This window comes from Acomys russatus, chromosome 2, assembly GCF_903995435.1.
Source record: "Acomys russatus chromosome 2, mAcoRus1.1, whole genome shotgun sequence".
NCBI classification, from domain to species: domain Eukaryota; kingdom Metazoa; phylum Chordata; class Mammalia; order Rodentia; family Muridae; genus Acomys; species Acomys russatus.
The window spans coordinates 3,533,785-3,561,336 of record NC_067138.1 but is presented as its reverse complement, the minus strand read 5'-3'; positions in this window follow the sequence as shown (position 1 = coordinate 3,561,336).

The window sequence follows — 27,552 nt, the reverse complement described above, 5'->3', positions numbered from 1 at the left end:
CTAGTTGTTTGAGGATAGCAGTATTAATGGTGACTTACTGTCTAAATTTTCAAAGAAATTCTACTAAAATCAGGAACAAAACGAGATTGCCCATTCTCCCCATACCTTTTTAATATAGTACATGAAGTCTTAGCAAGAAGCAATAAGAAAACTGAAAGAGATGAAGGGGATACAAATTGGAAAGAACCAAGTCAAATGATTTTTACTTGTAGATGACATGATAGTAGAGGTAAATGACCCTAAAAAGCCCACTGGGGAACTCCTACAGCTGATAGACACTTTCAGAAAAGTAGCTGGATAGAAAAATTAACACAAAAATCAGTGGCCCTCCTATTTACAAATAACAAGTAGATTGAGAAGAAATCAAGGAAAAAAGACTTTTAACAATAGCCTTAAATAAAAGAAATTATCAGGGTAATTCCAACCAAGCAATTTAAAGACTTGTATGATACAACACCAAGTCTTGGAAGAAAGAAATCGAAGAAGATATCAAACAATGAAAAGATTTTTTTCATCGATTGTTAGGAATAACATAGTAAAAATGGCCATCTGACCAAAATCAATCTACAGATTAAATGCAATCCCCTTCACAATTTCATCACAATTCATTATAGACCTTGAAAAGACAATTTTCAGATTCACATAGAAACACAAAAACTCAGGATAGCTAAAATAAGCCTGAATAATAAAAGAACTAAAAGAAACCCATTCCGGGTCTCAAGTTGTAATACAGAACTATAGTAATAAAAACCACATAGTATTGGCATAGAAATAGACATGTTGATCAGTGGAATCAAATTAAAGACCCAGACACATATATAAATTCACACATACATGGACATCTAATTTTTATAAAGAAGCCAGAAATAGCTGTGCTTGGTGGTAAACGCCTTTAATCCTAGCACTTGGGAGGCAACGGCAGGTGGATCTCTGAGTTTAAGGGCAGCCTGATCTAAGTAGTGAGTTCCATGGCAGACAAGACTACACAGAGAAACTTTGTCTTGAAAATCAAAGAAAAATAAAAAGGAGAAGGAGGAAGAGGAGGAGGAGAAGGAGGCAGAGGAAGACACACTGGAAAAAGAAGAACACTGTTAACAAATGGTGCTGGTCTTAGTGGATATCTGCATGTAGAAGAATGCAACTCGATCCATATTTATCACCCTGCACAAAACTTAACAACAAATGTATCAAAGACTTCAACATAAAACCAGGTATACTGACCTTGATAGAAGAAAAAGTGGGGAACAGCTTTCAACACATTGGCACTGGAGAAACCTTTCTGAACAGAAAAACAATAGCATAGGCTCTAAGAACAACAATCAATAAATGGGACCTCACAAAGCTGAAAATCTTCTGTAAGGCAAAGGACACTGTCATTCAACAAAGAGGCCAGTTACAAAATGGAAAATGACTTTTACCAACTCCACATTTGGTAGAGGACTAATATCCAAAATACATAAAGAACTTGAGAAACTAGATATCATCATCAACAATAACAACAACAAAACCAATCCAATTAAAAAATGGGGTACAGACCTAAACGAATAATCCTCAATAGAGGAAACTCAAATGACTGAAAACATTTTGAAGTGTTCAGAAATGTTCAACACCCTTAGTCATCAGGGAACTGCAAATCAAAATCTTGCACCTGTCAGAATGGCTAAGATCAGTAATACAAGTGACAGCACATGATAGCAAGGATTTGAAGCAAAGGGGACATTCCTCCATTGCTGGAGGGAGTGCAAATTCATACAACCACTACGGAAATCAGAAGCTGAGAATTGAGCTGCCGTAAGACCCAGCTATACCACTCTTGGGCACATACCCAAAGGATTTCACATCCTAGTCATGTTCATTGCTGCTCTATTCATACTAGCCAGAAACTGGAAACATCCTATCTATTGTAGAATGGGTAAAGAAAATGTGGTACTTTTACACAATGGGATATGACTCAGCAGTTTTAAAAATTCATAAATTTTTCAGATAAATGGGTGAGGTTAGAAAAAAATCATTCTAACTGAGGTAATGCTGACCTCCCTCAAAATAAATATGGTATGTATTTGCTTATATATGGCTAGTAACCATTAAAAAATCATAACCAAGCTACATTCAGTAGCCTCAGAGTTTAGGGCATGCTTAGATTTTTTTTCAAAAATCTACTCTTTTTTTAAGGTTCTTAAATGCTTCTGTCTCCCTTCCAACCCACAGACCAGAAGTAGAAGACAACAAAGGTTAAAAGGGGTGGGGGCCTTTTAAGACATAGTTCTTTAGGATGAATCCACTCTGTGTTGTCAGAATACAAACAATCTAGTAAAACAGTAAACACCAAACGTTGAAAAAAAAAAAAAAACGAAGACCAAGAACGCAATGTAAACCTCTGCAATGCATAACAATGCAAAAGAGTTGTCTCACTGTCTGTGGGCTTCTATTAATCTCCTCCTCTCAGAGTCCACACAAGGTGGTTTCTGCAGCTGGTAAAAGCCATGCCCCCCCCCACCCCCGCCCCAAGGAGACAGCGGCTAGCAAAACATCATATGACCTCTCAGGGGTCTATTGTCCACTAACAAAGCTCATGCGGCTGTCTTTCATGGTAGAAAAACACTCCCACATCCCATACTTGGAACCAAAACAAAAAAACACGTTCACATGACCCAACTGAGTTTTCAATGAAACCAGAAACTTCTACTTCAGGTTATGTATAAAGGAAGGGAGTAGTGGAACACAGAGACATCTCCCTGGAAGGGGGAAACAGAATAGATTTTTATTGATGAACTGGGGGTTGGGGGATGGGAACAGGAGGAGTAGGTAGGGAGGGTAGAGAAGATCTGATTGAGAGAGGGAACAAAGGGAGAGACAGCTATAATCGAGGGGGCACTTGAAGGTGGTATGGAAGCCTAGTGCAGTGAAAACTTCCTAGGTGATCCTAACAAAATTTCCAAATAATGAGGGAGACAGAGTCCCACCTGGCCATCTCTTGTCACCAAATAAAGCCTTCAGTACCAGAACTGGGTTACATCTAATTGTGTTGTTGGCCAAAGGGGTCCCATGGAAATCCCCAAACAATTAGAGCCAGTGCCTAGACAACAGGTTGCTCTCTGCTACCTGACGGCAAAGCCCTCTTCCGAAAGACAGTGCCCACACAACTCATTGAACACAGAGAAGCAAGCTAATGCCGACTTAGAGCCTTCACCTCTATAGTCTAGTGTCTTTGGTATGGGGAAAGTACTCTTCAGGCTACCAAAAGAGATCTGTAAAAGCCTACCTAGCAACCTTTAAGCTACAATCTGCCCTGCCCACAAAATATGATAGGGCAACGGTGGCACATGGCTTGTAGGAGTAAGGAACCAATGTCTGATTAGACTTTAGGCCCATTTCACAAGATGGAGCCTATACTCGATCCTGCTTTGGTGACGAAAAATCAGAAACTAGACATCCCAGAGACCTAGAGTAAAACCAAATACTATCGGCCTAAATAAAGAAAAGAAAGACAGGAATAATGGATTGGCTCCTAATGATATTCTGCTGTACTCATAGATCAGTGCCTTGCTCGGCCAGCATCAGAGAAGCTTCCTCCTGCAGCAGACGGGAAGAAACAGAGGGTCCAACAGACAGACATTATGCAGAGATAGAGTCTTGGAATACACACACACACCTCTAAAATGGGATTTCTCCATCAAAACCTGCCCCCTTCTGAAGTCGGGGAATTCTTACTTAGAAAGGGATATGGAACAAGCTTAAGGGCCAGAGGAGATGGGGGGAGGAGAAAAAGGCACTCTAAGTCAACTGACAAAGTTCGTATGGACTCACGGAGACTGGGCAGCCAGAACAGGGCCAACAGAGGTCTGAACACATTTGTTATAACTTCCAGTTTAGTATTCTTATGGGTCTCCTGAGTGTGGGAACAAGTGGGCCTCTGATTCTTGTGCCTTCTCTTGGAGCTCTCTTCCTTCTGTTAGGCTGCCTTGTCCAATTTATTTTTTTAAATATATTTTATTAATCTATTCATATTACATCTCAATTGTTATCCCATCCCTTGCATCCTCCCATTCCTCCCTCCCTCCCATTTTCCCCTTACTCCCTCCCCTATGACTGTGACTGAGGGGGACCTCTTCCCCCTGTATATGCTCATAGGGTATCAAGTCTCTTCTTGGTAACCTGCTATCCTTCCTCTGAGTGCCACCAGGCCTCCCCATCCAGGGGACGTGGTCAAATATGAGGCACCAGAGTTCGTGTGAAAGTTAGACTCCGCCTTGTCCAATTTCAACGTGGTGGTTTTTGTTTTCTTTTACTGTATTTTGTTTTGTTAGGTTTGGGATAAAGGAACAGGATCAAGATGACCTTGAACACTCAGTAATACTCACACTTTAGTTTCCCAAGTGCTCGGACTATAGCTTCTGCTATCCGCCAAGCTCAAGACAGAATTCAGCTGAGAGTTTCTCTTCTGACCCATTATATCTGATTGCTGAGTGAGACTATGGAGTGCCCCGCCATTTGACCTACAAATGCAGGGGAAGCTAAAGGAGCAGGCAAGTCATGGGGACATACCTATTATTCTGTCACTAATTTGTCCAAGGCTACAATGGTCAATTGGCTTCACTGAGTCTCCATTTCCTCGTCTTTATGCTGAAGGAAACAAATGAAAGGGAAACCCCTTTCCAGTCTGTGGGCTCAGAGAGTATATGATTCAATTAGCTCCAGTCTTCAATATCGGATCCCAAGTGGAGACAAGCGGTGACACAGACCTTCAAATGTCCCCTCTGTCGTATTTTAGCCCAGACCCTTTCCACTCCTTTACAAGGAGACCCTCATTGGGCTCTCCAGGTAGCCTTTCCTCCTCTCACCCTCTCCTGGTCTAAGCCCCTCCCTTCTCTCAACACGTGTCTCCATCTAAACGGCCTTCACGTGGAAAGGGGTCCAAGGCTGCACTCAGAACCTCCTTCCACCATTTCCACCAAAGTCCTTTCTATTCTCACGTGAACAAGCTTGAAAGGACAGAAAGAAAACCAGTGTTGGTGGAATCCCTACTGCGTGTCGCACTTGAAGAATTGTATTTTCACTTGAAATCTCACTCTTGCAATATTTCCATTTTTTTAGGTTAATAAAACATGTCCAGAGAAATTACATAAATTTACTTACAGTATGTAGTATGAGTGGAGCGGGGATTCAAAGTCCCACTCCATCTGACTAGACTTCATTCCCTTTCTACCACACCGTATGGTCCCTTATGCTCCACAAAGCCCCAGAGTCCTCAGTGTTATTTCTGGGCCATCCAAAAAAAGCTGGCAGAAGTTAAGCTCATTTTTTTTCTTTATTTGGATATTGTACAAAACATGTCCACTTGTATTGTGTTACAACAGTACTCATATTTAAGGGAAAGGGAGAAATTTTCCTACTGGCTTAAAAATGTTTATATGCATAGCACTAGCTAAAGAGACAAATGACTCCCTCATGGGAAATATCATCTTCTGCCCTGTAGAAGAGCTGTTCTTTACTCTTATACACTCACTGTGCATGGTGATAACTTACAGAAAGATTAATGCTGCCAGGGACCATTTAATTTTTCATCTTTATTTTTTGAGAATTGCATGCATATATGCAATGACACATGGCTTCTAGTCCCATTTTCTCCCTCCAAATCCCTCCAATAGCTCCTTTACAGCTTCATGCCATTTTCTGATAACCTAGTAAGACTAGTTAGTGCTGCCCACGTGTACATGGATGTAGGATGAACCACTGAATCACGGGAAGCCAGTACCAGAGACCACATCTTCAGAGGAAGAACGGTTCTCCTTAGAGGCACGTTTTCTGAGACCGTGTCACATCACGCAGCCCAGGCTCACTTTTAACTCATGATCCTCCTCTATCAGACTCCCAAATGCTGGGATTACAGCCTACACTCCATTATGCCTCACCTCCAGAGACATGTATTTTTACAGAAATTTTGAGTGATGGCCTCAGGTTGGATAAACAATCTCATGATTCACATTTCTTTGCATATATTGACTTATAGAGGCAGTTTTTACTAGTCATAAAGATCTATAGGGTATATTTAAGTATTTATAAATATACAGACCATAGTAGATATTCAATCAATGTGCTATTTTAGATCATTATTTCTTTATCTAACTGTGTGTGTGTGTGTGTCTTGTGTGTGTTCTTCATCTCTCTCTCTCTGTGTGTGTGTGTGTGTGTGTGTGTGTGTGTATCAAGAGTAGTTATTGGAATCCTATGACACTCATGGACTGTAAAAATTCTATAGTTCCTACATAGGTGAAGTTTCCCTTCATAGTAAAGTTGCTTAGGGATATACTGAGTCATGTAACCACCATTTTTATTCTCCTGTGCTTGCATCTATTCACTTCCTTTGAGTGTGTGGAAATAAATATCTTCTTTGAAGGAAAATGAACACCCTACTGGCCGCACTGTGAGCAATGGACAATAGCTACGTGTGCTACTGGCCAGTGCTTTTTGAAGTACAGCACAGGGTACTTTGGAGTCAGAGGTGGGATAATAACATGAAGTTTGCCACAGGGCCTAAAAGTGTCTAGCATCAGAAAAGTCAATACATAATCAACAGGTACGAAAGAAGCTAGAAGAAACAGCAGCAGGGGGCAAAGCACTGACAAATCACTTCAGACTCAGGACATGGCCCCTGGCTGGTGCTGAGCTGAGTAAGAGGCTGCTGCATTTGAGGATTTCTGAACCTTTCATAATAGTGTTTTTATATAAAAATGGAGAACTAGACTGACAAGTTTTTTCTTCTGCCTACCAGGAAATAATTATTTGTCTAGAAATGGCCAAGGTACAGAGATGAAAGTCTCCCCATTCCTTGCGTGAACTGCTTTACACTTCTAGAAAGATAGTCAATACCTCTCTGATGCAGGAAGCCACTGCGGAAGCAGTGGGTTGCAGAAGAGACAGCCTAAGACTTAACTGGACTGTTTTCTCCACCCACATGTCCTGCCAAGATGGCGCCAGAAGAGTATAACATGACATTTTAGACATAGAGCTGGGGGCAACAAGGACAGAAATGCACCATTCTTATCCCAGCAAGTGATGTACAGTAAGTACAGTTCACCTTCGTGTCTGTGCCGTCCACATTCGTGCACGGAAGCAGCTGGGCCACATATATGTACATAGTCTGCAATGTTGCGAAAAGCAAAACCTTAACTTGACTCGCTCCAAGCACTGTGCTGAATCTTGGCAGATGGAACAATGTACGGACCATAACTTGTTGTAGCCTCCCGCCATTTCACAGCTCCTCAGCCTCTCTCCAGTACTCAAAAGCATTTTGTCTTGTTCAAGCACTGCATAGTTGGCCTACAATGGTTGTCTGTCATTATTCTACAGTGTCTTTTTATTATTGCCTCTAAAATACAGCTTAATATTTATGCTGCATTTTCACTGTATGACATATCTAAATAACAGAACAGTGATTTAAGATCTACAGGAAGGCGTAGATTGGTTACAAATAAATATCATTCTACTTTAAACAAAAGACCTGAGCATCCCGCAGGATTGGTGCTCCAAGAAGCCAGTCCTTCACACAGGGGGAGTGCGGGGAAGGGCTGCACTCACCAAAGACAGCTAAACTTATTCTCCAAATGGGTTGATTTTTAGACACAGCAGCCTTGAGACACGCGAAGGCTGATAGATGGGCTTGTGAGTGGTATCCTTGGAGCATTGGTGAAGATGTGGCTCAGTTTCCCAAAGGAGAAGCAAGTGTGCTAGGTATGGTGACTGCAGTCTCTATACTCAGGAAACTGAGGCAGGAAGACCACATGTTTATAGCCTGGGCTCCATGGTTTCACCACAAGTTGTAGGTCTCAAAAACAAACAGAGAAAAAAAAAGATTCTTTAAAGAAAACAAAGCAAAAAAGCAGATTTGTGGGAGTGGGAAGTGTATGCTTGGAGACCTGAGGGTTTTCCTGAGGGTTGGATTTCACTGTGCAGGCTCTAAACTTAACCACATTTTGGCTGCTTATTGGTGAGTGTGATCTAATTCGTTGACCAAGTTTATTCTGTACATCTCATGATCAAACGGGAAGCTGGAACGTTTAAGCCACTAGGCCCAGTGTTAGAATATCCCTGAATGTCTTTCTTTCTCCTCTTGTTAGGTGCCTGTATGCCTTTCCTCATATCCTAGACCTGAAATCTAAGCCCCAGTAATTGCTTCAATAACTTCTATTCTCCACCAAGAGAAAGGCTAGTTGCTGGGGCCATGGCCTCTTCTTTTCACTTTTGCTTGTAAAGAAGAACAAAGCACATATTTCAGATTTCAATTATAAGCACTCCTGCTTGACCTTGCCTGTTCTGAAACCACAAAATGATTTCTCTCTGCGGTTCAAATTTCTCTTTTAAAAAAAAAAGCAAATGAGAGTCAATTGGTAGGAACATATGATTTTTTTAAAAACTGGACTGAAAACGAAGACTATCTTAAACAGCAGATGCCAAAAAGAACAAACCTAGTTAATGATCTAACTTCTAAATTTATTGTGTCATTTTTAGCAAAGCAATATCAGCAGGAGGGAAAAAACAGCATCAATGTGTCACAGCATCCACTCCTACAAAGACTGAATTCTAACCATCCTAAAGGAGATAGAAATGGGAGATGGGGGAAAAAATAGAAAGTTCTAGAATACTTAGGCCCCTCCTCTGTGCCAGGCACCTCTGTATAGATTTTAAAATATTGAGTTTTCTTTAACTTCAGGAAAATATTTAAAGTTTGGAGAAATGTTAAGCATGTTGCACATTGACCTTAGGACTTACTAATGTCCCACAATGAAAACCCTTCCTTAAAAAAAAATAATAATAAAGGCAGCCAAGCCAGGAAGAGTAGGTCTGTAAGCCCAGATACAAGAGAGAATGCAGGAAGAATACAAGTTCAAGGCCTGCCTTGACTACACAGTGAGTTTTTGGTCAGACTGGGCCACTTAGTAAGAACCTGTCTAGAAATAGTTTTTTTTTTTAAAAAGAAGGGGGGAGTGGCTAGGGATTTGCCCAGTGTTAGAGCACATACCTAGAATACACAAGACCCGAGGTTCAATTCCTAGCATAGATAATGGTGCTTCTGTTCAAGGTGATGTTCTATAAATCCCAAAGCTATGCCCGCATTTAGGAGGGTTCATAGACCCACGTAATGCGAGACTAGGACGCTACAGCAAAGAGGTGAGGATGAGGCTGCATCAGAAGGGAAAATGCAAGTGGAGTCTGGAAACTTCACGGACAGGCTTTCTTGTGTCCTATGCCTTCTGTGAGAGGCTCTGCAGAACACACTGTTCTACCAGAAAACGAACAAGTACACCAAATGCACTCTGTCCGCCACAGTCCTGCTCAAAGAGGCTTGTCGGAGGCTCAGTGCCCACTGCAGGCTGATCTCTTAAGCCCCTCGTGCCTAGACACACCAAAACTCTCGACTCTCAGAAGGAATGCTGGTCTCTAACAAGTCACATCATCTTCACAGGTTGGGCACAGGCTTCCCTGACAGCCAGTCTCACAGATGCCAGCCTAAGGCCACCTCATAAGACCACCATGCTAAACACAGCTGTTTCAAGTGGGTTCTTTTCTGCATGGAACTATAGTAAGTCACTGTTCTCATGTCTACTCCACATATACTCCTACCCACAGCTACCATGCCATCCTGAATTCATTGACGCTATAAATAACATATGCGGGGGGAAGGTAAATGAGAAAAAAAATGGACCTCTGCTCTAACACACAGTTCTATGTAAAACAGAAGTCTGCGAGACAGTGAGGCTATCCTTGCTGTCACTTGAAAATGTGCTTAGTGCAACTGAGGATCCCACTATTTATTTCATGCTTTGTCTTTTGAATCTAAATAACTAATATATAACTAGCCCCTTCCATATTAGAAGTGTTTTCTTTTCTTTCTTTTTCCTTCTGTCTTTCCTTCCTTCCTTCCTTCCTTCTTTCTTTCTTTCTTTCTTTCTTTCTGGTTTTTGTTGTTGTTACTACTTCTTTTTGTTTTCAAGACAGACTTTCTTGGTGTAGCCTTGAGTGTCCTGGACTCACTGTGCAGACCAGGCTGGCCTCGAACTCACAGAGATCCACTTGCCCCTGCATTCCGAGTGCTGGGATTAAAGGCGTGAGCCACCAGACCTGGGAAGTGTTTTCTAACCTGCAAGCCGCCTTGTTTACTTCTATCACACGAGCATCTTTAGAAATGTTCAACACACCAACTGCTTGTGAGCAGCTGTGTCTGTCTGTATCTGTGGGTTGTCTGTCTGTCTGGGCAGGGTCAACAGTATTTGCAAATATGCACACCTGGTTATGAGCTTAGAGAACTTCCCAAAGTGCTTTCAGTCATCTGGCTCCATTTACCTATCAGCTCTTCAGGCTTTAATAAAGCGTCAAACACACACTTATTTGACACAGTCAAATGCAAGGGCCAAGCCAAACCCAAATGCCCAACTGCTCAATAATTCACCACTGAATACATGAATATTTTCATAGAAAAAAGAACAAGCAGAGGAAAACAATGTTGTGCTGGGTCAAGTTCCAGGAAAGTCTAAGCTGTATGAATATTGGTCTACTTAGTACTTTTCTGGTTGTACTTTCCTTTTAAAACACAGAAAAGACTATCTTCCTTTTCTCTTTTTTTCTTTAAAGAATTTGAGTTGTTATAAAACTAAAGATTCATCAGGACACCATCTGAATTCTAAAAATAAAATGGTACTGACAGGCTAAAACACTACAGCAGGCTGTGATGACTCAGCCTCAGAGTCATGTTAATTTGTTTGCTAGCTTCATAATGTGCTGGCAAGGCTCTGGCAGGCATGCATTGTGCTGGGTACAATGGACGGTTGCAAGCCCCGGTCCTGAAATGAATAAACCTTTACGGCAGGGGTCAACACACTACATTCCTAACTAAAATCTCTAGTCAGCAAACTTGCACACACAGTTTTGCTTATGACTATGTTCAGTGAGAATATATACAGAAACTCTTGAGTGATGGGTGCTAGAGATTTCATCCTTCTATCCCAAAATAGACACTGACTAAATGTAATGTAGTGTCTTGGGAATGGTCCTGGAACAAAGCTAAGACCTTAGCCAAAGGCTGCAAAACCTGAAGAAAATTTGACATTTACTTAATGGTAAGTATGCATTAGTTTGAGTTAGTAGTCATAGCGTTACCATAGGAAAGGAGAAACCAAGTGAGGAATTCTCTTTGTTATCTTAACAACCTTCCTGTAAATCTAAAATTATTTAAGATTTAGAAGTTTGTTACAAATGAAACAGAATGATAGACAGGAGTCTCCAAAACCCCCTCCAATGTCTCCTCATTACCTGGTGATCGGCTACCTGGGTCTGAAGACTTCCTTTCTACAGGAAGGGTTACACACGACCTGTACTTCCCCTAAAATCTCCAGTAACTACTGTCACTAACTGGTGCTCAAGCCGTGACTATTCGGTATTGTTATCTCAGAATATTTGTCTCCAGAGGCAACTCTCACACTTGTTACAAAAAAAAAAAAAAATGTCCAGCAAGGAGGCAGGTGCCCATCCTAGATGTCACTTCCAGGTTGTGCTCAGCTGGAGACAGACATGCCTTCTGGAACTTCTTTCTTAAACTCTGGTCTGTACTCTACTTTGAACAAGTCCGCTCATAAATGCCTGCAGGCCATCACGCTTTGTGCCTGACTTTTCTCTTCTGAATGTGTACAAATTTTCTTGCTAACAGAAAAAGTCTGAATGGCTTACCTTTTTAACGTTGACAATCAAGGGAAGGAAGACTGAATGAGGACACAGGCATAAACACGGACAGCTAAACCAGATGCGTTTCCAAAACTAGTCTGTGATACGTCACTCTAATGTTGACATATACAGAACTTGTGGAGACCAGTGTTCAGGTGTAACTGTGTATTAGTGTTTCTTCAAAAAGTACCGTGCAAATAAAATATGCACACTGATTTTAAGTACCCAAGCAGATTCTTAAAACTATTCATTATAGTTATGAACAGAAAAAGTCAGTTTATTTTTATTATAAAATCAAAGGTAACAGTAAAGGCACATTTAAAAACTTAAAATCTGGGGAAATGCCTGTAGGATGGTTTTACTTCCCACAGTCGTTGGTGGGAGTACTTAATGAGGAACAGAGCTTTATCTACACAATCTCCAAGGCAGCTGGAGGTTTTTACACAGTGGCATAGACAAGCCTGTACAAGACCTCATCACATTGAGAACGGGTTTTTAAATAATGTGTGAGAATTCTGAAAACCCGTGCTCTCAGATGACAAATAAGAGAAGAAAAATCAATTCCCACTCTAAGAATGAAAGAGAAGTACTGCGGGGCCAATATTCCAATTGAATGAACAATTTCAAATTAGGGCAATGAACTTTTTGAAAGAACAGAGCTATCTCCTTTGTGAAAATGTAGGGCTTGGGGCATCTTCAAATAGTTTCGCAAGCGAAAAGGCAGTACATGTCTCTACAATGGAGAGAAAGAAAGCAGAGTCCCACCGGAGTCTCGTGCCACCTGCTGCTAAGGCGGGCCAAAGTCCTGTCTTCTCATTAATCACCTGAAAAAGGAAATGGCTTCTTCATTTTCTTGATGGTCTCATTGCGTTAAACGTTTTCAGCCTGCCTGAGACACGTCTCCAAAGGAAGTCGTGTTTCTCTTGGCATTTAGAAAAAGAAATCCTCTTATGCTCCTCCCTACTTTCTGATTATGATTTAAATTACTTGACAAAAATATAGAAGGTAACTTCCTCACTGCCACGGAAAGTAAACATAAGGTGGTGTGGAGGGAAGTCAGCACATAGGAAAGGAAGTGGCGTATTGGATAAATACCGGTTTGGGTGACAAAACTACAAAATAAGCATCCGGTTTCCGGCTAGAGGAAGAAGACATGAATGGTCCTGGCAAGCTGCAGATTGGGGAGATGAAATTTCAGGGAAGGAGGTGCAGGTGATACCCTCACGGCCCACACAAGGCACAGGCTCTCCGAAGGAGACATAGATGCCTGCATCAGAATGAGACACCCAAGTCAGGGTGGCAATGGCTCTTTGAGTGGAACTGGAGACACCAGTCACAATTTAGATCATAGTCCACCCGAGAGGCCCGGGAAAGAGACAGACCCAAAGCTCTATGGCAGGGGGCTAAGATTGGAGCCACTTCCCAGGGACGGTGTAAGGAAGCAAGTGACTTGAAAATAGACTGGTTGCTTATGCACTGAACAACAACAGGAACAACCAACATTATCTAGAACAAAGAATATTACCAAAGAGACAGAGCCACAAATAATAAAAGCCAAAGAGACAGAGGAGCAGTACAAATGAAAGCCAGTTTCTCAAAAACATGGAACGATCATGGCACGAACGCATTTGCCGGTGGAGTTTCAAGGCGCATGGAACAAAGCCTGCCATAATCAAAGAAAAAACAGGAAAATCTCAGTTATACTTAGAGACGCTGGCGCTCTTCTTTCAACAGCAGAGCAGAACAGGTGACAGAACTGAGCAGGCTATGGCCATGGTTGACCTGTGAGGGAGCTTCTGAAGAGGGTTAACCGAGGAGGGAAAACCCACCCTGAATGGGGGTGGTATCACACCTTGTGCTGAAATCCCTGATTGAATGAAAAGGAGGAAGGGAGCTAGACACTAGAATTCCTCTCTCTCCATTTCCTGCCTGTGTAGGTAATGTGACCTCAGGCTCCTGCTGCCAGGATGTCGGTGCTTGTAACTGCAACCCAAATAAACCCTTCCTTCTTTAAGTTGTTTTTGTTACGTATTTTATCACAGCAACAAGAAAAGTAGCGTGTGTGTGTGTGTGTGTGTGTGTGTGTGTGTGTGTGTGTGTGTGTTGAACATGGTCAACAAATTTGAAATAATTGACAATATGTAGAAATACTCAAAACATTAGAACGTACATTATTTTAGATTCACATGAAACTGCCATCAAAATAGACTATACTATAACCCATGAAACAAATGGTAACATAGTTCTCAAATTTTAAATCATACAAATGGACCCATTGGTTATGATGGAATTCAACTAAAATCATTAACTGAAATATGTCTAGACAATCTAGACAACCTCTAAGTGTTTGGAAATTAAAAAGCATCTCTAAATACTCCCTGGTTCAAAAACAAAGTCACAAAAGAGTTAGAAAAAATTAATCAAAAGAAAATTAAAAGATAAAATCAAGAAGGTAAAGAGATGGCTCAGTGGTTAAGAACATTGGCTGATCTTCCAGGGACCCAAGTTCAGTGCCCAGCACCCATACAGAGCAACTCACAACTGCCCACAATTCCATCTCTGGGAGTTATGATTCCTTCTAGGCTGTGCAGGTACCTGCCACACACATACACACAATCACACACACACACACACACACATTTAAAGGTAACTTTAAAAATTAAATACTGCATCAAAATTTATAGGTAGACTTTAAACAGTATTTCAAAGAAAGTTTATATGAGATATTTTTATCATAAATGGAGAAAAATTGCTAACAAATTACCTAATTTTTCTCCAGACAGTGCTAGAAAATAACCACAAATTAACCTCAAAACAAGTAGAAAGAAGTAGTAATAGTATAGAAATCAAAAAAAATTAAAAATAAAAAAAAATAGTACAGAAATCAACTAAGTTCTACAGGAAAAGCTAAAGAATTCAACAAAACCAAAAATGAGCTTTGAAAAAAGCCTTTACGCTGACAAAATAATAAATGCATAAATGCTTATATCAACAATAAAGAAATGATGTCAGTAAACACTCTTGAAGCTATTAAAGAAATTATTCTTTAATAAAGATATTGTAGTACCTTTACTCCTAGAACTTGAGTAGTTTATATGATATGAATGAATTCTTTGAAAGACACATGCTACAAAGGTCATGTTATCTGAATAATCCTGTAGCAAACAAACTGGATTCACACTTTAAAAACTGTGTACACAGAAACTCTAACGCTTGTCTTTTTTGATAAAGCATATCAGCTTAAAAACAATGTCAACAATATCACATAAACTTCTTCAGAAGCCTATGAGACCAGCATTACACCGATAGTGTATGAAAAACCACGGGTCAATAGTCTTCATGAAAATAAATGAAAGTAATGAAAAAGTGATCGCATCAAATCTAGCAATGTAAACTGGGCATGGTTGCAGAGGCCTATAGTCCCAGCATTCCAGAGAATGAGACAGGATGAATGTAATTTTGAAGCCAGCCTGGGATGTACAAAGAATTCTAGGCTAGCCAAGCTTGGGATACATACAACCTCCAACTCAAAAAACAACAAAACAGAACCTAGGAATATTTTTTTTTTTTTTGAAAAAAGGTGCATCACTATATTGCTTCATGACGCAGAGACTCTTAGCCTAACAGGATAAGACCAGGTCAGTGTTTGGAAATCAATTTGTGTTACTAGCCATTTTAGTAAATACCATGCTGGCTAGCTGTTTAAAGTAGAATTATAGAGCCAGCTCATTGTAGAGATTTCTGTTATCTAGCACATAGGAAGGAGAAAGCACAAAGTCAAATGTACATGGAATTATCAACTTAAAATCCTCTTGCCTTAGAGCTTTCATGTAATAAAGTTCTCTCATTGCACAACAGTTTTAGTTTATCTGTGGCACATCCTTGCCTGTTGCCTCTTCTCATCCTCTGGGCTGACAGGAAATAGTTAGAAGTCAGACACATACATCATGATGACTACTTCCTTACTGGACCCTTCAGTACCTTCAGAAGCCCCACCCTCTGACCTTGATTGGCACTCTGTTTAACAATGCTACCGTGTCTTCAACTTCTAAATGACACTGCTTTGCACGCAAAAAAATCCCTCTGGAGAATAAATACATTATTTGAAATTGTTCAGACTTATCAATTGTGGTATCTCTCTGTTATAACTAGGTCATGGTCGTGAAAGTTCTGGTTGCATTGAGCGCTGCAGAGACTCACTGCCAGACCAGTGATATGCCTGCACAACGTGCACAGAGCCCCTCAGAGGGAGTGTGCTTGTAGATGTTCCATCAGCATCCACACTGCTCCCTAGGCTATGACACATGGAGCACAGCTCCTTGTTTCTGCTCCTGCTTTTCTTCTTCTTCTTCCCGGGGACCTGTACCATCCTGCTTTTTAAAATATAGTAATGTTTAAAGGAAAGAAAGAAAGAAGAAAGAAAAGAAAACATTTGGAGGTAGAGTATTTGGTAGGAAGTGTACTTCAAGCAATAATAATAATAATAATAATAATATAATAATAATAATAATAATAATAATAATAATAATAATAATAATAATAATAAATAAAAAACATAGAGATGTTTGGACATTTTATCTAGAATATTGTATTTTCTATACATTACAAACCCTATCAAGAGAGAAAAGGAGAGAGTACACTGTGTGTGTGGTGTGTGTACAGTATGTGTATGTGTATACTGTTTGTGTTATCTCAAGGGTGTGTGTGCATGAGTGTGTGTGCATGAGTGTGTGTGCGTGTGTGAACATGACTGTCCCTGTTCACATGGAAACTTTTGTTCATACAATAGCTATTCTTCAGAGAATTTTCTAGTATGGCTCTGCCCGACATTGCTATTCCTTCCAAGAGCACCTTGAATTTCTCCTTTCATGACAAGCTCTTTGTTACAGCTACAAGTCAGTGTCTGTATTCCCAATTGACACTAAATTCCCTGGGGCAATAAATATGTCTGACTTTCCCCACTATCTAGTCCAGTACCTAGTATATAAGATAGGATCAATAAATACAGTTGAATGAATGAAAAACTAAATGCACTGCGGCAGCTACCAAGGAAAAACTGCTTCCGGATTACATTTATAGGGAAAGTTTTAAAATCTGCTAAAGTAGATGTTTTTCTTTTCACCTCCTTTTTTTAGTGAACAGCAATTTTTACAAGGAATTAAAAAATATTTCCATGATTTACTTCTAACACCAAATGTATATTGTATGTAATTTGATTTTTGTTTGAAGAAATATAAATGCATTCAGGCACGCACAGTGGGACTGTAGAAAGCACTCTGCATTTTCTATTCCATGTTTTCTATATTATGAAATTTTAAACAGATCACTTCTAAGCTGGCCAATATAAACACTAAAATCTTTGCTAGTCTGTGCTGCTTTTGTTAAGTGATAGGCTTTCTGAATCATAGAGCATGCATACATCAATAGAATAAAATATTAAAATTTTCTACAGTAAGACATACATTGGCTGTTTTAATGTTTAATCAAAAGGTACATATCTATTTTTAAAAGTGCATAAATCAGTGTAATAATTTGTGAAAAAGAAATCGGATCCTAATTTGCTTCTTGGTGTGTTTTTAACTTTTGAAGCTGTCCTGCCACATTTTCCTTTCTCACTCTCCTTTTTGCTCTATCTACTGTTGGTCTCCATGGCCTTGCCTTGCTTCCTGAGGACCTGTCTTTGCTTATCCTATTTTCTTTTGGGCTCAGCCTTTTATTTAAACCATCCTTTACTGTCTTCAATTTCAGTTGTTGTGCTTCTTAATTCTAAATTTTTAATTTGATTTATTGTTATATGTAATTCCCCCATCTATTTTCCCCAAATTCTATGTTCACAGGGAAATTACTTGTCCTTACTTAAACTGAATTCTTTCTGCTAAAAATTGTTAGGTGAGTCTCTATTATCTTAGAAAGTGTATGTGTGAACATGAACAGAGAGAGAAAGGGGAAGAAGGAGGAGAAGGAAGAGGAAGAGAAGGAGGAAAATGAGGAGGAGGAGGAGGAAAAAAAGGAAAAGACTGAGGGAGAGAAGGAGGGAGAGACGGACATCCAGGTTATCATATTCCTCAACATATTCACTGTTCCTCGACTGGAGACGGAGTTCTGCTAAGCTAAGCATACTTGGCCTTCATTGTGGTCAGAATCCATTTGGTGCTCACGTCTGCAGTGTGAGTCCCCAATGTGTCTGCAGTGTGAGTCCCCAATGTGTCTGCAGTGTGAGTTCACAATGTGTCTGCAGTGTGAGTCCCCAATGTGTCTGCAGTGTGAGTCCACAATGTATCTGCAGTGAGTCCACAGTGTGTGTGCAGTGTGAGTCCACATTGTGTCTGCAGTGTGAGTCCACATTGTGTCTTCAGTGTGAGTCCGCAATGTATCTGCAGTGTGAGTCCACAATGTTTCCACAGTGTGAGTCTACAATGTTTCCGCAGTGTGAGCACACAATGTTTCCACAGTGTGAGTCCACAATATGTCTGCAGTGTGAGTCCACAGTGTGTCTGCAGTGTGAGTCCACAATGTGCCTACAGTGTGAGTCCACAATATGTCTGCAGTGTGAGTCCACAATGTTTCCACAGTGTGAGTCCACAATGTTTCCACAATGTGAGTCCACAATGTTTCCACAGTGTGAGTCCACAATGTTTCCACAGTGTGAGCACACAATGTTTCCACAGTGTGAGTCCACAATATGTCTGCAGTGTGAGTCCACAGTGTTTCCACAGTGTGAGTCCACAATGTTTCTACAGTGTGAGTCCACAATGTTTCCACAGTGTGAGTCCACAATGTTTCCACAGTGTGAGCACACAATGTTTCCACAGTGTGAGTCCACAATATGTCTGCAGTGTGAGTCCACAGTGTGTCTGCAGTGTGAGTCCACAATGTGCCTACAGTGTGAGTCCACAATGTTTCCACAGTGTGAGTCCACAATGTTTCCACAATGTGAGTCCACAATGTTTCCACAGTGTGAGTCTACAATGTTTCCACAGTGTGAGTCCACAATGTTTCCACAGTGTGAATCTACAATGTTTCTTCAGTGTGAGTTCACAATGTTTCCACAGTGTAAGTCCACAGTGGTTCCACAGTGTGTCTACAATGTTTCTACACATGAGATGGATGCACCAAAGCCTCTTTTACCTGCTGGGGCATAAGTCTCTATCCTTCCCTGTCAGTATGCTGAGGATACTGAAGAGCATCGCTTTGTTGTTCAGAGGCTATTTGGATCATATGCCCCCTGCAGCTTGGCCTACTTCAGCTCTCCCTGGCCTCCTTCCTCTAGGGATCTTGTCTGAAGTCTCCACTTACTTCTCTCCACCCCCAAAGAACTCACCAGACCTTTGTTAGTGGCTCCATCCTTCAACAGAGCCCCTCTGCTTAGACATACATGAAGTGGTCAGTTTTATGTTTAATATAATAAGATCTAAGATAAGAAGATACCAGGCAACAGATATTAAATTATATGAGGTTTATTAAGTGAGCATGGGGAGAGAAGGAAAAGGAGGATAGAAAGACAGACAGATGGGGAGAGAGAGGAAGAGAGAAGAGAGGGAGGGGCAAGGTAGATCTGTCCTTTTATATACTGGGCAGGGCCACGCCCCATGGCAGGTAGGCAGACTGAAGCAAAATCCTAATATTCCTCCTTTTCCTAAAATTAAAAAAATGAGAAACATTGGGTTGTTTTAATGTAAGGTAAGTCTAAATGGATAAATGTAGGTTCATTGGAAGCAGCTTTTGGCTGCCATGTAAGGGAGAGAAAGAGGGAGAGAGAGAGAGAGAGAGAGAGAGAGAGAGAGAGAGAGAGAGAGAAAGCAATAGCAACAAAGTGTCCAGATTATGTAGTGAAGGGAAAGAAAAAGCTCTGCCCTGAAAGTTCAAGGTAGAGGACAGGCTACATCAGCCATGTCCTGCAGCAGATAGGGACCAAGGAGCGCTGGGAGAAACAGGAGCTGTTTGTCTTAGGTCTAGGACATACCATTTCAGCCTTTTGTAAATGGATAAGAGGTGAAGTAATTGTCTTAACTACTTCCTGCTGACAGTAGGGCAGCAACAGGGGGTCAAAAGGCTGAAATGTTAGCCAGGTTCTGGAAGAACAGGCTGTTGCATTTGCTGTCCAGGGTCTGAGAACATCTGCAGCTGGGAAGGGCAATGCAGGTCCAGATGACACAATCTGTGAGGTTGGGCTGGAGCACCTGTGAGTATCTGCTTTGACGATGTCTTGGATGTAGGAACTCTGGCAGGATACTGGTTCATATATGTGGGCAGAAGACAAAGTTAATAGGTTAGGGAGAAAAATCCCTTTAGGTATACATTTGAAACTCTTGGGAGAGCAAAGAGAAAGGGCTTGAAAGTAAGGAAAGAGACAATGCTGCCAATGCTTGAAAATTTTTGGAGAGCAAAGAAAAAGTTTGAACATGGGGAAATTGCTTCCGTTTTGCCCAATTGCTGGCAATGATTAAAATGGTTTCATTTTGGACCTGTCCAGATTTGTTTGCAGAGGTGTGTAAGCTTAGCAGCCCTTACTGTGGACATAGGATTTTGAAATTTTCTAAAAGACAACCCAAAGGTGTGCTAGGAGGAACAGGTGACTGGATGTTTCCCATGGGGAGGTGAAGCCAGGAATCCTTTAGGGCATCCCCAGAACATAGAGTGACTCAAAAAACATGTGCACAGACGGTTCCAGTGACTCATCAGTACTGAACAGCGACCAAAAAAGAGTGTGGCTGAGCTAGCCTGGGGACACAGCTACCTACCTAGTGCACTAGTAGTTTTGGGAGGCCAAACGGCAGAGGGGGCGGGGGCAGGCACTGTGTCAGTTCTAACTCAGTGGGAACTGTCCTAGTTATAAGTCAGAGAGAAGGCCCAGCCACAGCCAGGCAGACTGGGGTTGGGTACCTCCATTACCAGTCAACCAGAGAGGTGTCGATGGTCTCTCAGACAAAGGGAAATGTTTATGCAACTAGGAAGGGAGAATTCATCTGGTGTTGGATGCAGAAAGGTGTCAATCAGGTGGTTTGGGGAGTCCCAGAACCAGGGAAATGGGGAGGAAATCCCACCCTAAGAGATGGGTGAAACGTAGGAAACTTAGCATTTGGATTGGCAGTATTTATCTGGATTCCATTTGACCTGAGAGATGGATTTTCTGTAGCTTACAAGAATCCTTTTAAGTTCATAACAGGAGATAAATTTTAGACATGTTAGCATCATCATTGTTTGAAATCTGCTGTGAAGTACACATTGTTAGACATGTACACATTGTAGGAAAAGGCAGAAGATATATAGCAGAGGAGAGGCTTGGGAAAAGAACTTTGTGTTGAAAGCACAAATACTCTTTGATGTGAGCTAAGGAAAAAAGCAGAAGCCTTTCTGACATCCAGGGAACAGCAACATGGGGAGGTCAGAAACCTCTTGTAGAGCAGAAGGCAAAAGCTCACTTCAGCATCAGCACACATCATGAAAGAGAGGCTTCTTCCCTCTGTTCAGAAGACTGGACATATCTAATCTTAACACAATGAGAGACATTTTAAGAAAAAGACAAACAGGGGCTGTAGAGATGGCTCAGTGGTTAAGAGTACTGCCTGCTCTTCCAAAGGTCCTGAGTTCAATTCCCAGCCACCATGGCTCATAACCATCTATAATGTAACCTGGTACCCTCTTCTGGCCTGCAGGTGCACAAGCAGACAACACTGTATACATAATAATAAAATAAATCTTTAAAAAAAAAAAGAAAGAAAGAAAAAGACAAACAAAAGAAAATTTAAGATCCTCAGCTTGGAACTATGATAGGATCATATAGTGGAATGTTTTCCCATAGTTAGACTAATAAATCAGAGCTCTATTGATTAGAGTCAACACTCTGAACAGTTAATACAACAATAGCATAGCAATGGGATGAATAAAGCATCTTTTTAGACATTTTAACCTTCACAACTTGCATTTGCCAACTTAAAACACATTCTTAGACCTTCTCACATTCATAACTTGTATTTGCCAACTTGAAAAAAAACACTTTTATAGACCTTTTAACATTCTTAACTTGCATATATCAACCTTAAAACACCTTCCTAGACTCTCCAGCATTCACAAAACACCTTCTTAGGTCTTCTAACATTCATAAAATATCTTTTTGGAAGCTTTAAGACATAGGTGAAATTGCTGTAAGTAGCCACTGTCCTTTAGCTAAAAGAATGGGGAAAGTCTGGTAGCAAGTAGACTGTATCTAGACCTGACAGTTAAAAGTTTGGTCTCCTGTGTATAAAGAGGCCTGGGAAGGTGTCTGAAGCCTCCCATGATAGGAGTTGGCCATGTGACTGTGTAGCCCAAGTATGAGGTTAAAACAGACCTGCATTACCCTGGGTTGGGCAAGGCTGCTGAATCTAAGAGCCATCTGTAGTCTACCAGGTCAAGGAACTTGGAGGCTCAAAGTGTCTAAAGTGTGCTTTGTTGAACTTTCAGTGGCTGGGCACAGAGGACAAGCCTGCATGTGAGCATTTTGACATCCATAGGCCAATTTGCTCACAAGCAAGGCTGTGGGAGCAGTGTCTCCTTTTTGACTGCCACTGAAACAGCTCCCAGGCAGAACTGGCTCAGGCTGGACCCTGGGGGAGGGGGGAAAGGGGCATTTCAGACCTCTATTTTCTTCCCTCTGGGGTATTGGCTAAGGCCTGGGGCATACTCATTGCTGTAGCTGAGCCTGTGGGGAAGGCTCCTTTTGGGTTTTAAAAGATTTTAAAACTACTTTTACCAGTTCCTTCCTATATTGTGGTTTCGTCCTCAGCCTTTCAGTTAAGATGACAGTGAGACTGCAGTCTGCCTTGAGTATTTAGATAGAAAAACTTTGTTTATAGTTTGAAGCTATGTATAACACAGTCCATAAAAGAGCAGAAGAGTTTGTATGATCAATAACAACATATTTAGGAAATAAGGCTAAATATATTTGTCAGGCAATGATTTAAGTTTTAGCATGGTAAACAAACAATTTTTAGTACAACAGAACATTGTAGATATTTTAAAAACTGTATCAAACTCATTAGCCAGGAAGCCAGTGGCTGAATCCAGGGTAGCCGGTGACAGGAAGAACAGCATTTATTTACTTGTCTAGGAATGAGCAAAGACATAAATTAGAACTTAACTCACACTGGCAAATTCCACTGGACCTCATGAAATAGCTGAAAATGTGTCCACTTCTTCCCTTTATCTCTTCTTTCTAGCCCTCGTCTTCAGGTAGGGATCTAGACTCACATCACTAGCTCCACCAGGATGCATTTCCTAAGAAAAAGTCCTGGGTACTTCCCCCCAGAATCCTAAACACGGACCAGGAAAGTCATCTAACTTTACACAAGTTCTGCTCCTGAGCTTAGACCCCTCACTTAAATCAAACCAGGTCTACTACTGGTCCAGTATTCTCACGTCAACTCTGCATTACTCAGAGATTAAGCCCTCAGCCCCACATTGCTGGCCAATCACATCACAAGTTGGGATAACAAGAAACAGAGCCCCCAATACCCACGCAACTAAGCATAGACAAGAGTTCCTCACCAAGAAATACTACCAATGACCTAACTCCATATGTATAGGTCCCATCACAAGTATACAACACAAATAATCAAAGCAGTAATTCTCTGCCAAAAGTTAGTATTCACGTAGTAATATCTGTAGAAAAGCAACTTAGATGATATATAAGATGATTGTTCACAATATCAATAATTAACATCATCAAGAAACTCAGAAGATATGACTAAGTGCCAGAATGAAGACTGAAAAATACAAACAGTTGAATGAAAGAATGAAAACATATATTAATATAATTTAATAAATCTCTGAAAGAATTCAAAAGAAAATAAAATGTGAAAAGAAATTCAGGGGCTGGAGAGATGGCTCAGAGATTAAGAGCACTCAGTGCTCAGAGGTCCTGAGTTCAATTCTCAGCAACCACATGGTGGCTCACAACCATCTGTAATGTGATCTGATGCCCTCTTCTGGCATGCAGGTGTACAAGCAGACAGTACCCTATATATATAAAATAAATAAATCTTTTTTAAAAATGGAAATTCAGAAGTTCAAACAAAAAAATTCAGAGGAAGAGAGAATATCAGATCTTGAAGACAAGATAAAAGAATTGGATCACTCAGTCAATCAAAATGTCAAATCAATAAAGAAAAAAGGAAAAGAACATGAAGGAACACTGCAATACTATCAATAGACCAAATCATGGAGGTAGAAGAAAGAGAAGAGACCCAAGTCAAAAGCACAGAAAATAGCCTCAATAAAAATCATAGGAGAAAACTAATCTAATGAAAGAGATGATTACCAATGTCCAAGAAGCAAACAGAACACCAAATAGATAGAACTTAAAAAGGAACCTTTTACATCCAATGGTCGAAACACTAAATGTATAGAATAAAGATGTTGAAAAGTGACAAGAGGGAAAGATCAAATTCAATACAAAGGCATGCCCATCAATGTGACAATTGATTTTTCAGTAGAGACTCTAAAAACTGGAAGGACTAGCCAATATCCTACAAGTTATGTAACACTCCAGATGCTAGTCTGGACAACTAGACCCGGTGAAACTCTCAGTCATGCTTAAGGAGAGAGAGAAGCTTTTAACAATAAAAGCAAATTGATTTGAGAAATTCATAACAACTAAATCAGCTCTACAGAAGATACTAGAATGAATGTGTTATGAATTGAAGTTTAAACACACCTAAAAAGGTACAAGAACAAATAAACAATTTTATAATGTTGACAAAAGATCTAATAAGGCACCACAAGAGTAACAAAATGGCAGTAATTGATGTGTATCGTTAAATGATCACCCTGAACGTGAACTGCCCAAAAAAGAGACACAGACCAAGAGATTGTATCAGAAAACCAGGCTATCTCCCAAACAAAAGTAGATACCTCAGGATAAAGGGATCTGAAAAATATTCCAAGCAAATGTAACTAATAACAAACAAGTGTGACAATTCTAATCTGACAAAATAGGCCTCAAACAAAAACTAACTCTACTTATTAAGGGAAATCTCTAACAATAGGATATTATAATCTTAAACATATGTACAGCAAACATAGAAGCATCCAATTTCATAAAACAGACACTATTCAGTTTAAAACTACAGATTAATGCCAATACACTGATGGTGAATGATTTCAAACCCTCACTTTCACCACCACACAGGTCATACGGAAAAAATAAATAGAGAAACTCTGGAATTAAGTGGCATTGTAAATCAAATGAACCTAGTAGGTATTTAAAGAACATTCTATTCAAACACTAAAGAATACACATCAGTCTCAGAAGCCCTGAAACTCTCTATCTCTCTCCAAAATAAACCACATTTTAAAACACAAAGTAAGTCTCAATAAGCAGAGGAAAATAGAAATCAATCCTGCATCTTTTGTGACCCCCCCCCCATATCAACAACAATGGAAACTGCAGAGAGTGTACAAGTCATCGAAGCTAAACAATACATTAATATATCAAAGTTTGGTGAAGGAAAAAATCAAGAAAGAACATTTTAAACTCCTAGAACTGAATGAAAGTGAAAACACAAACATAGAAAAACAAAGATAATCAACACCCCCAAACAGAGGAGAGGAAGAGATAATCAAAATAAGGGCTGAAAATAATGGAACAGAAATGGGAAAAAAATAAAAAGAATAAATGAAATGAAGCATCTGGTTTGAAAAGCTCAGCCAACTTCTAATCAAAGTAAGGAAGAGAAGTAGACAGAGAGGATCCAAACTGATAAAATGAGGGGTGAAAGAGGGAAACATTGCAAGAGACATTGAGAAAATTCAGAAAATCATAAGAACATGCTTTTAAAATCTGTATTCCAGAGAAATGGAACATCACAAAGAAATGGATGATTTTTACATATATGTGACCTTGTAAAGTCCAATATAAATTAGTTAACTTAAGGAGACTCATAACATCCAGTGAGGTAGAAGCAATAAGCAAAAATCTCCCAGTTATCAAAATCCCAGGGCTAGAGGGATTTAGTGCAGAAGTCTACTGCACTTTAAGAAAAAACTAACACCTACATGCCTCAAAGGGTTCCACAAAACAGAAAAGGAAAGAACACCTCCAAATTCCTTTTATGAATTACCCTTTTATTTATTACTCTGACAGTAAAACAAAAGACCTAACGAAAAAGAGAACATAGACACAAACATTCTCATCAGATAGGTACAAACTGAATTCAAGAGTACATAAAAAAAATTATTCACCATGATCAAATCAGTTTCATTCCAGAGATGCAAGGATGGTTCAATGTACATAAATCAACAGACAGAATAAAGGAAAGAAGCCACACGGTAACATTATTAGATGTGGAAAAGGCCTTTGACACAATCTAATATCCATTCATGATAAAAGTTCTGGTGAAAACAAGATACAAGGTCATATCTCAACACAATAAAGAATATATACAGGAAGCTACTGATCAACATCACTCTAAATGGAGAAAAGCTAAAGCCTTTCTGCTAAAAGCAGTAACAAGATAAGGATATCCACTCTCCTGCAACCTACTGTCCTATGTGGTACTTTAAACCCTAGCTAGAGTAATGAGATAAGTGAAAGAGATAAAAGGAATACAAATAGAAAATGAAGACATGAAAGTTTCTTTATTTGCAGATAATATAATTCTAGATATAAAGGCCCCCACCAGAAAACTGTTACAGCTGATCAAAGTAGCAAGATATGAAGTTAACCACAAACACGCACGCACATGCGTGCACACACACACACACACACACATGCATACGCACACATACACACACGCACACACATATGCACATACACACACGCGCACACACAAATCAGCAGTCTTCTTATACACACATGACAAGCACACCAAGAAAGAAATAAGGGAAACAATGCCATTCATAATAACCTAAAAACAAAAAACAAAAACAAAAACAAAAAAAAACTAACCAAGAAAGTGAAAGACTTGTACAATGAGAACTTTAAACTGAAATCTTAAAAAAAAGAAATTGTAGAAGATATCAGAAGAAACAAAGAATTCCTTGCTCACTAATTGTTAGGGTTAACATTATAAAAATAGCTGCCCTACCAAAGGCAATCTACAGATTCAATTAAATTCCTACTTTAAAATATAATAAAGTTCTTCACCGAAACTGAAAAACACAACAGTTTTAAATTCATGTGCTAAAACAACAGACTCAGGGTAGACTAAAGAATCCTGAACAACAACAACAAATTGCTGGAGGGATTATCATCACATATTTCAAACTATACTACAAAACTATAGTAATGAAACCAGCATGAACTGACATAAAAATGCACTCACTGGTCAATAGACTGGAATAGAAAACCTACATGTAAGTCCATATATCTATAGTCACTTGCTTCTTGACAAAGAAGCCACAAATACACACTGAAGGAAAGGCGGCATTGTCAACAAATTGACCTAGTCAAACAGAATGGCTACATGCCTGAACAAATAGATCAAAGACCTCAATATAAGACCTGTAATCTGAAATCTAATAGAGGAGAAAGAGGAAGATAAGCAAACTCACTGTCACAAGAAAAGACTTAATCAACAGAGCCACAATAGCATTGGAATTAAGGTTAAAAAAAATGAATAAATAAATGGGACCTCATCTAATAATTTATGTACAGCAAATAGCAGCAATACTCAAGCAAAGACACAGCCTACAGAGTAGAGAGAAACCCTTCCTAGTTATGAATCTGGTAGAGAATTAGTATTTACAATACACAAGGAACTCAAAGCATTAAACATCAATAAAACAACTCAGTTTTTAAAATGAGGTATAGAACTCAACAAAGGTGTCTCAAAAGATGAAATAAGAATGAATGAGAAA